The sequence below is a fragment of the Cryptomeria japonica genome, chromosome 4, assembly GCF_030272615.1.
Source record: "Cryptomeria japonica chromosome 4, Sugi_1.0, whole genome shotgun sequence".
Lineage (NCBI taxonomy): Eukaryota > Viridiplantae > Streptophyta > Pinopsida > Cupressales > Cupressaceae > Cryptomeria > Cryptomeria japonica.
Genome location: NC_081408.1, coordinates 444,419,416 through 444,428,049, shown reverse-complemented (window position 1 = coordinate 444,428,049; position 8,634 = coordinate 444,419,416).

The following is an 8,634-nucleotide window of genomic DNA, read 5'->3' as shown; positions in this document are numbered from 1 at the left end:
ACCTTGGTGTTTCTGATTTTCAGGTTCTTTATGCTGCTCTTCAATTACAATTGAGTTTTCTGATGATGTCAGGGTAACTAGTTCAATATTCTGTTTTGGTACAGGCATTGCCAGATCAGTTGTGATCATTTCCATTGTCAATTCATTTTCATAAGATTTATCTTGGTCTTTGTACTTCTCATCCACTTTCATATTAGCGCTCTCCATAATTTTCTGCAATCTTTTGTTATAACATCTATATGCTTTTCTTTTAGTTGAATAACCAAGAAATATTCCTTAATCACATCTAGGGTCAAAATTTCCAATGGAGTCATCAGTTTTGATATAACACTTACTTCCAAAGATTCTAAAATACTTAAGAGTAGGAGAGTGACCAAACCATAATTCATAAGTTGTCTTACTAGTATCTCCTTTGATATGAACTTCATTGAATGTATAAACTATTGTAATTACTACTTCTCTGCAGTAGATATGAGGCAAATTAGCTTCCATCATCATGATTATGGCTACATCCAAAATGGTTTTGTTCTTTCTTTCCACTATGCAATTCTGTTGAGGTGACCGAGTTGTAGATAACTATCTCCTAATAACATTTTTCTCACAATATCTGTTGAATTCACCAAATGTGAATTCACCACCTTGATCTGATCTCAGACACTTGATTTTCATTCATGTCTATGTCTCAACCATAGCTTTAAATATCTTTAATTTATCAAAGGCTTCAGATTTCTCCCTTAGAAAAGCAACCCACATCATTCTAGAACAGTCATCAATGATTAACATGAAATATCTATCTCCTTGAAAGCTTCTTGTATTAGCAAGACCGCATAGGTCCATATGAATCAAATCAAGAACGTCATTAGATTTATCAGGTATTCTCTTAAAGGAAGTTTTGATTTGCTTACCCATTTGACATTCCTTGCATACCAAATTATGAGGCTTCACAATCTTAGGTAAATCTATAACTGCTTTAGTTGAACTGGTCTTTACAATGCAATCAAAATTTACATGACACAACCTCTTATGCCATAGCCAACTTTCATCAATATGTGCAATCAAACATGTATTTTCACTGGAGTTAAAATGAAAGATGTTACCTTTTGTTTGTGTACCGGTTGCAATCTCCAATCCTCATTTGCTAATGATTTTGCACCTTCCATCCTTGAATTGTAATTGAAATCCTCTATCTACCAAATGTCCTACACTCAAAATATTATGCTTCAGACCTTCAACATAATAGACATTATTAGTGTTATGCTTACCATCCAATGAAATGGTTCCTCTTCCTTTGATCATGCATGCCTTGTTATTACCAAATGTGACTTGACAACCATCAAATTCTTGTAGGGTTTGAAACTTTCCTTTGTCACCTGTCATATGATGAGAACATCCACTGTCTATTACCCATTCATCTATGTCTTCAACTTTTTTTGCAAGGGCCTTTTTTCTCATTTTTGATAACTGGTTCCGGATCATCTTCCTTCATAGCATAAAATACCCAGTCTTTTCCATTGTCGGATCCACTAGCTAAATCTCCTCTTGGTTCTTCTTCTGAGTCATCAAATACTCCTTCCTCATCAGCATAGTAGCATGATTTGTTTTTGTTTCTCCTGTACTTATGCTTGATCTCATATTCATGATTAGGCGTAAAAGATCTTCTTTCTCTTTCTTCCAATTTTGAATTCCTTCTAGGACATCTAGATGCAAAATGACCTAACTTATTACATGCAAAATATTTGAAAGGATATTTTCCTTCATACTTACTTCTTAGCGGACCTTTAGGTATCCTTCTAGCAAATAGAGCTTCAAGTTGCTCAAGCTCTTCATCTTCTTTCCTAATCTCTTCCAATTCCTTTGCATACAACACTTTCCAATCTTGCTTGTCGGTTGATAATGTAGATGCCTTAAATGAAATATCAATCTTTGTAGCTCCACCAGAACCGAATTCCTCAAGCTCAAAAGCAGATATCTTCCCAACAAGAGTATCTCTATTGAAAAAAGAATTAAGCATGGTTCTTAGCTCATTAATTACAGTTACCTTCATCTTATATGTCGGTGGCAAAACCCTTAACACTTTTGAAACAATCTCTTCCTCACTCAAAGATCCACCACATAACTAAATTCCTAATACAATTTCATTTACCCTTTCCATGAATGTAGAAATTCTTTCATCTTCCTCCATCTTCAAGCTTTCATATTACCCGGTAACATTCAAGTTTTGCAATTTTAACAGTAGAATCACCTTCATTCAGAGTCTCCAACTTGTCCCATATAGCTTTTGCCAATGATTTGTCAGATAGTCCCATGATTTTCTGAACTGATAAGGCGCTTAAGAGGGCTTCTCTAGCTCTGCAGTCATTCTCAATGGTCTTATCCAAGTCTGTCAGTGCAGGATTGCTAGATGTCAAATTATGAGGAATGTAACCATTCTAAGTTATTTCTCAAATTTCCTTTCCAATGCATCTTAAATGGGTCTCCATCCAAATCTTCCATACTCCATAGTTTGTTCCATCAAGCCTAGGGTTGTCTTTCTAGAAAATAGGAGTTGAACTAATAGTTTCCATAGGATCTTTCTCAAGCGGTTAATCTTTTGAAAAAAGAGGACCATGCTCTAATACCAATTGTTAGGATAACCGATGAACAACTGAGAGGGGGGGGTGAATCAGTTGTTAATAGATTATGTGAATTAAAGCACTTAAAACCTTATACTGGAATAACTGATTAAGCATTAAAACATAAATGAAAACCAGATAATCAATACCATCTAACCATAACACATAACACCATGATTTGTACGTGGAAAACCCAGTAAAGGGACAAACCATGATGGGAAACCCTACCCACGGTTAGATGATACTTCTATAGAAAGTATATGATTATAATAGGGGCATGCACATGTAGGAAGGCACACTACCTAGAGTGCACTGCTCATCACAATGGAGTCTCGCTGACTACAGATATGTCAACCACCTCAAAATATTTGGACAACAATTCAGAGAGAAGAATTGTCAGTGATAGCATCAAACATGCCAGATTACAGTTCCGGTTAAGCTCAATACCAGAGGTCTAAAACCTCTTACATAAACCCAACTCAATAACCTATAATCGACTAAATCCTCTACACAAATGATTATTACATTATTCGCTCCTTTCCATATATCCATCATATATGATCTACAATGAGATTTTACATATATTTATACCAACCCGGGACCTAACTTATTAGGTCGGCCACACAAATGATAATTCAATAGATCCATTATATAATCCTAAAATAAAATCATAACACATGTCGTCCTAAGGCCAAAAAAATATTATCCAATCAATAAAACATCATGGAAGCGCATCAGAGGATCCACCAACATGTTACATGAAAATTGGTCCATAACCTAGATAGCATTGGACCTAAATTAGATCCACACACACCAAAGCAATGACACCAATTAGTCGAGGCACGAACATAATCACGAATCCCTTCTAGAAGTTGCACCAACACCACTTATGCATTACATCAAAGATCTTCAATAAAACTCTACCAGTGAAACCCTTACTGGACCTATAAAGCAAGCTTACTAGAACATAAGATAGAATCTGATCATCAAGTCAATAACAACTAACTAAAACATACTTCAGAAGCATATGAACCATCCATATAAAATTATTCCATCAACCAGATCATACCAATGACAACAAATTGATTATCTTTCTAATCCAATCCTTCTACCGAAAGTCGATAAACAACCATAACAGCTAGTGTTGACATCAATGACAAAACATCAATGCAACACATAATCAATTCCATCATATGGCCAACAAGATATCTATCTGAGAAGTACTTGAAGAGTTTGCAGCTATTTGAAGATGTAAGTTTATTTGAAGGATGATTAATTGATTGGGAAATATAAATAGATGATGACATGTAAAGATAAGGCAAAGACAAGACAAAAGTGAAGACAAAAGTTGAAGTGATTGAAGGTCTTCTTTCTAGTAGCCCTTCAGGAGGGTCTGACAAGGCATAACTGCCCACAAAGGCTTTGTATCAAAAATATAAAAACATATTTAGATACCCTTTTGTCCATTTAACAACATATATGGAAATTAGTATGGGTTATTTTGGAATAAATGAATAGAAAATTGGCTGCTAATGCTAGTACAAGGGTTCAAACTTAGAATTTCCACTTTGAAATGCAACGAACAGTCATTCATAACTTTCACACAACACAAAATGAGATCAATCTCTTTAGTAAGAATTTACATAACATAAATACATAAGTTTTACCAAAGTTACATAAATATCTAACAGTGGAAACAAAAGTTATGGAGTTTTTACCAAAACGGGTAATCCTAGGCAGGGTTCCAGGCAGCCTGCACTAAAATGGCCATAACTTGGTCTAAACTCCATGGAATATTACCAAACTAGTTGAAAATGAAAGAAGACTAAAATATTTATCAGTTCAAATTTTTTTAATGTCATTATCAAGATGTACCTAGACATACAAATTGCTGCAACTTAAAAAAATACAGAAAAAATGACAGGAAACATGGACTATTTCATTATTTCACGCGAATCTTCTTCCACCACATACTGCTCTCTCTACAAAATGACCACACAAGACATATTTAACCATTTTACAAGGCTTTACAATTGTTTTTTCACCTTCCAACCACTCAACTAACTAATAACAACCCTTGACCTTTCATATTCTTAACATGACAACCTTTCATTTTTGACAACTTGACAATTTATTTTTACAATATTTTACATACTTTGCCAATTTGAAACCAAATGACCCAAAAACAATTATAAATGGTCTTTTAAGACCTTATTACATCAAAAAATGGCTTTCTTATGCTTATACCCTAACTACTTAACCCATTACATCAAAATTTGAACATGTTTTAGGTGCTCCTACACCAGTGACCTGATTTACCGTAATTCCAGCAAATGACTTTGGACTTTCTAGCAGATTTTGATCTCCCTCTAGATTTGGACTTATTGTGATTCTCATTCTTGTCTTTTTCCTTAGGTGTTCCACAAATAGTTAGGGATTCCTTCTAACTGATGGATACCTTTCTCCACATCTCTTCACCAAGTAGGGCACCCACCATATCTTTAGATTTCAAAACAACAGAAGTACTACCAATAGCCATAACAAGAGAATCCCATGAATAAGGCAAAGAAAAAAGAAAGATCTGGCATTTCTCCTCTTCATCCATCTTAACACCAAAAGATACCAATTAAGCCACCAACAAATTAAATGCTTCTAGGTAGTCTGCAATTCGTCCACCCTCTTCCATCTTCAAGGAATACAATTTCTTCCTCAAGAAAATCTGATTTAATAAATATTTGGGTTGATACATCTCACCAAGAATAGTCCATAACTTCTTTGTAGTGTTCTCTTCCTGGACATTGATCTAAACAAAGTCTGCCAGGAACAATTTGATTAGACCCTTAGCTTTTTGGTCCATAACATCATACTGAGTAGTCACAATAGGATCTACAGGTCTTGAGACATTCACATCAATAACATCCCACAAATCTCAATCTATTAGCACATCTTCCATCTTCAGCTTCCACATCTCAAAATTACTTCCATTAAATTTCTCCACCTCTATTCTCCTTGACAAACTTGCCATCTAAAAATTCTTATAAAAAGATCAAAAAGTGTCTTTTGTACAAGCTCCCACTTAAATCTAGATTAGTTCAAAAAACCCAACAACCCACAACTGAAACCAAAGGTGATCAAGATCTAATACCACTTGTAAGGAAGTTAAGTAGTGGAACAACTTCCTACACTAATCTTGAGAGGAGGGTGATGGAATTTTTTTTTACAGATCATTACAACAGTTACAGAAACTTAATATAAATAGACATAATAACATGCATGCCACAACACATTGATTTACGTGGGGAAAACCATTTCGGGAGAAAAAACCCACACTCCAAAAGCAGCTCAATATATTATTCAACAATCAATAACTAATTACAATATACTTGTAGAGTAATCTCTTCATAGGAGTACCACTAATCAGAGACTCAGAGGTAACACAATCACCATAAGACTCTTACACACAACCTCTATCTCATGCACCTCATATATACGAGATACAATGCAAGAAACCATCAAACGGTATTACAAAACCATGGCCTAAAACCACCTAATAAATTATAGCCAATCTTATCCCCATTCTAGATTCCCTTTGATGTATCAAAATACATATCAATACTTGTTCCTCCCTTTTACAGCTCATTTATGTGTTTGATGCATTTTGTATTTCCTATTTCAGGAGTCCAAACTTTCGGAGGCCATAACTTGTGAACCATGTGTCCAATTGATGAACCATTTGAAGCACTGGAAAGCTTGTAAAGTTCTCTATCACCTCATTACAGGCTCAACATTTTGTTCTAGTTCAGTTATGATCATCGCCACTTCTGGTTCTCTCTCATAAGTTCTGATTTGACCTTTGTATAGCTCATCCACCTTGACATTAGCATTCTCCACAATTCTCTGCAATCTTTTTTTATAACATCTATATGCTTTTCTTTCATTAGAATAACAAACAAATATCCCTTCATCACATCTAGGATCAAACTTTCCAATGGAATCATCTCTTTTGATATAGCATTTACTACCAAAGATTCTGAAATACTTAATTATAGGTGTATGACCAAACCATAACTCATAAGGTGTATTACCGATGTCTCCTTTGATATGAACTCTGTTGAATATGTATATATTGTCATGCTCATAGCTTCTCTCCAATAGATATGAGGTATATTAGCTTCCATCATCATAGTTTTGGCCACATCCAAGATAGTTATGTTCTTTCTTTCCACAACACCATTTTGCTGAGGTTTTCGGGGTGCAGACAATTGTCTCCTTATCCCATACTTCTCACAATAACTATTAAATTCACCAGATGTGAGTTCACCACCTTGATCTGACCTTAAGCATTTAATCTTCAGCCATGTCTTTGTCTCAACTTTAACTTTAAAGATCTTAAACTTTTCAAAATCTTTAGATTTCTCCCTTAGAAAAGTAACCCGCATTATTCTAGAATAGTCATCAATGATTAGCATGAAATATCTATCACCCTGAAAACTCTTTATTCTAGCAGGATCACACAAATCAGTATGAATAAGATCAATAAAATCATTATATTTGTCTTGTATACTCTTAAAGGAAGTTCTGACTTGCTTTCCCATTTGACATTCCTTACATACTGGATTATAGGGCTTCACAATCTTAGGTATATCTCTAACAGCTTTAGTTCAACTGATCTTTGCAGTGCAATCAAAATTCACATGACACAACCTCTTATGCCATAACCAACTCTCATCAACTTGTACAATCAAACATGTCTTCTCACCAGATTGAAATGAAAGATATTACCTTTAGTCTATGTACTAGTTGCAATCTCCAAACCAAATCGGTTAATGATTTTGCATTTTCTATCCTTGAACTATAATTGAAATCCCTTATCCACCAACTATCCTACACTCAAAAGATTATGCCTTAAACCTTCAACATAATAAACATTATCAGTGTTATGCTTACCATCCAATGATATACTTCATCTCCCTTTGATCATACATGCTTTGTCATCTCCAAATCTAACCAGACCACCATCAAATTCTTGCAAAGATAGAAACTTCCTTTTATCTCAAGTCATATGATGTGAACATCCACTTTCTATCACCCATTCATCCTTGTCTTCAATTTTAGCAACAAGGGCCTTTTTGCTCATTTTGAATAACAAGTGTTAGAGCATCTTCCTTAATAGCCAGAAATATTCGTTCCTTTCCACTGTTGGATCCACTAGTTGAATCTTGTGTCAGTTCATCATAAGAATCAGTCACACCTTCCTCATCCACATAGTAACATGATTTGTCTTTGTTCCTTTTGTACTTATGCTTGTTATCATCATCATGGTTAGGCCTAAAAGATCATCTAACTTTCTCTTCAAATCTTGAATTCCTCTTAGGACATCTAGATGCAAAATGACCTATCTTATTACATGAAAAATATTTAAAGGTGTTTTTCCTTCATACTTACTTTCTACAGGACCTTTATGTACTCTTCTAGCAAATAGGGCTTCAAGTTGCTCAAACTCGTCATCTTCTTTTCTCATTTCCTCTAGTTCCTTCGCATATAAAGCTTTCCAATCACTCTTGCCGGTTGATGACACATATGTATGAAAAGCAAATTCAGTCTTTGCAGCTCCTTGAGGACCAAATTCTTCAAGCTCAAAAGAAGATAATTTTGCAACCAAAGTATCCCTGTTAACAGAAGTGTTAGCCATTTTTCTCAGGTCATTAATTGCAGTAGCCTTCATCTTGTAAGTTGGTGGCAAAGCTCTCAATACTTTAGAAACAATCTCATCTTTGCTTTGAGATCTACCACAAAACTGAATTCCCATCACAATTTCATTAACTCTTTCCATAAAAGAAGTAATCCTTTCATCTTCTTCCATTTTAGATTCTCATAACTCACTCGATAACCATCAAGTTTACTCGATAACAATAGGGTCACCTTCATTCAGAGCCTCCAACTTATCCCATATAGCCTTTGTAGATTATTGGTTAGTTAATTCCATAATTTGCTGATCAGAAAGTGTGCTCAAGAGTGCTTC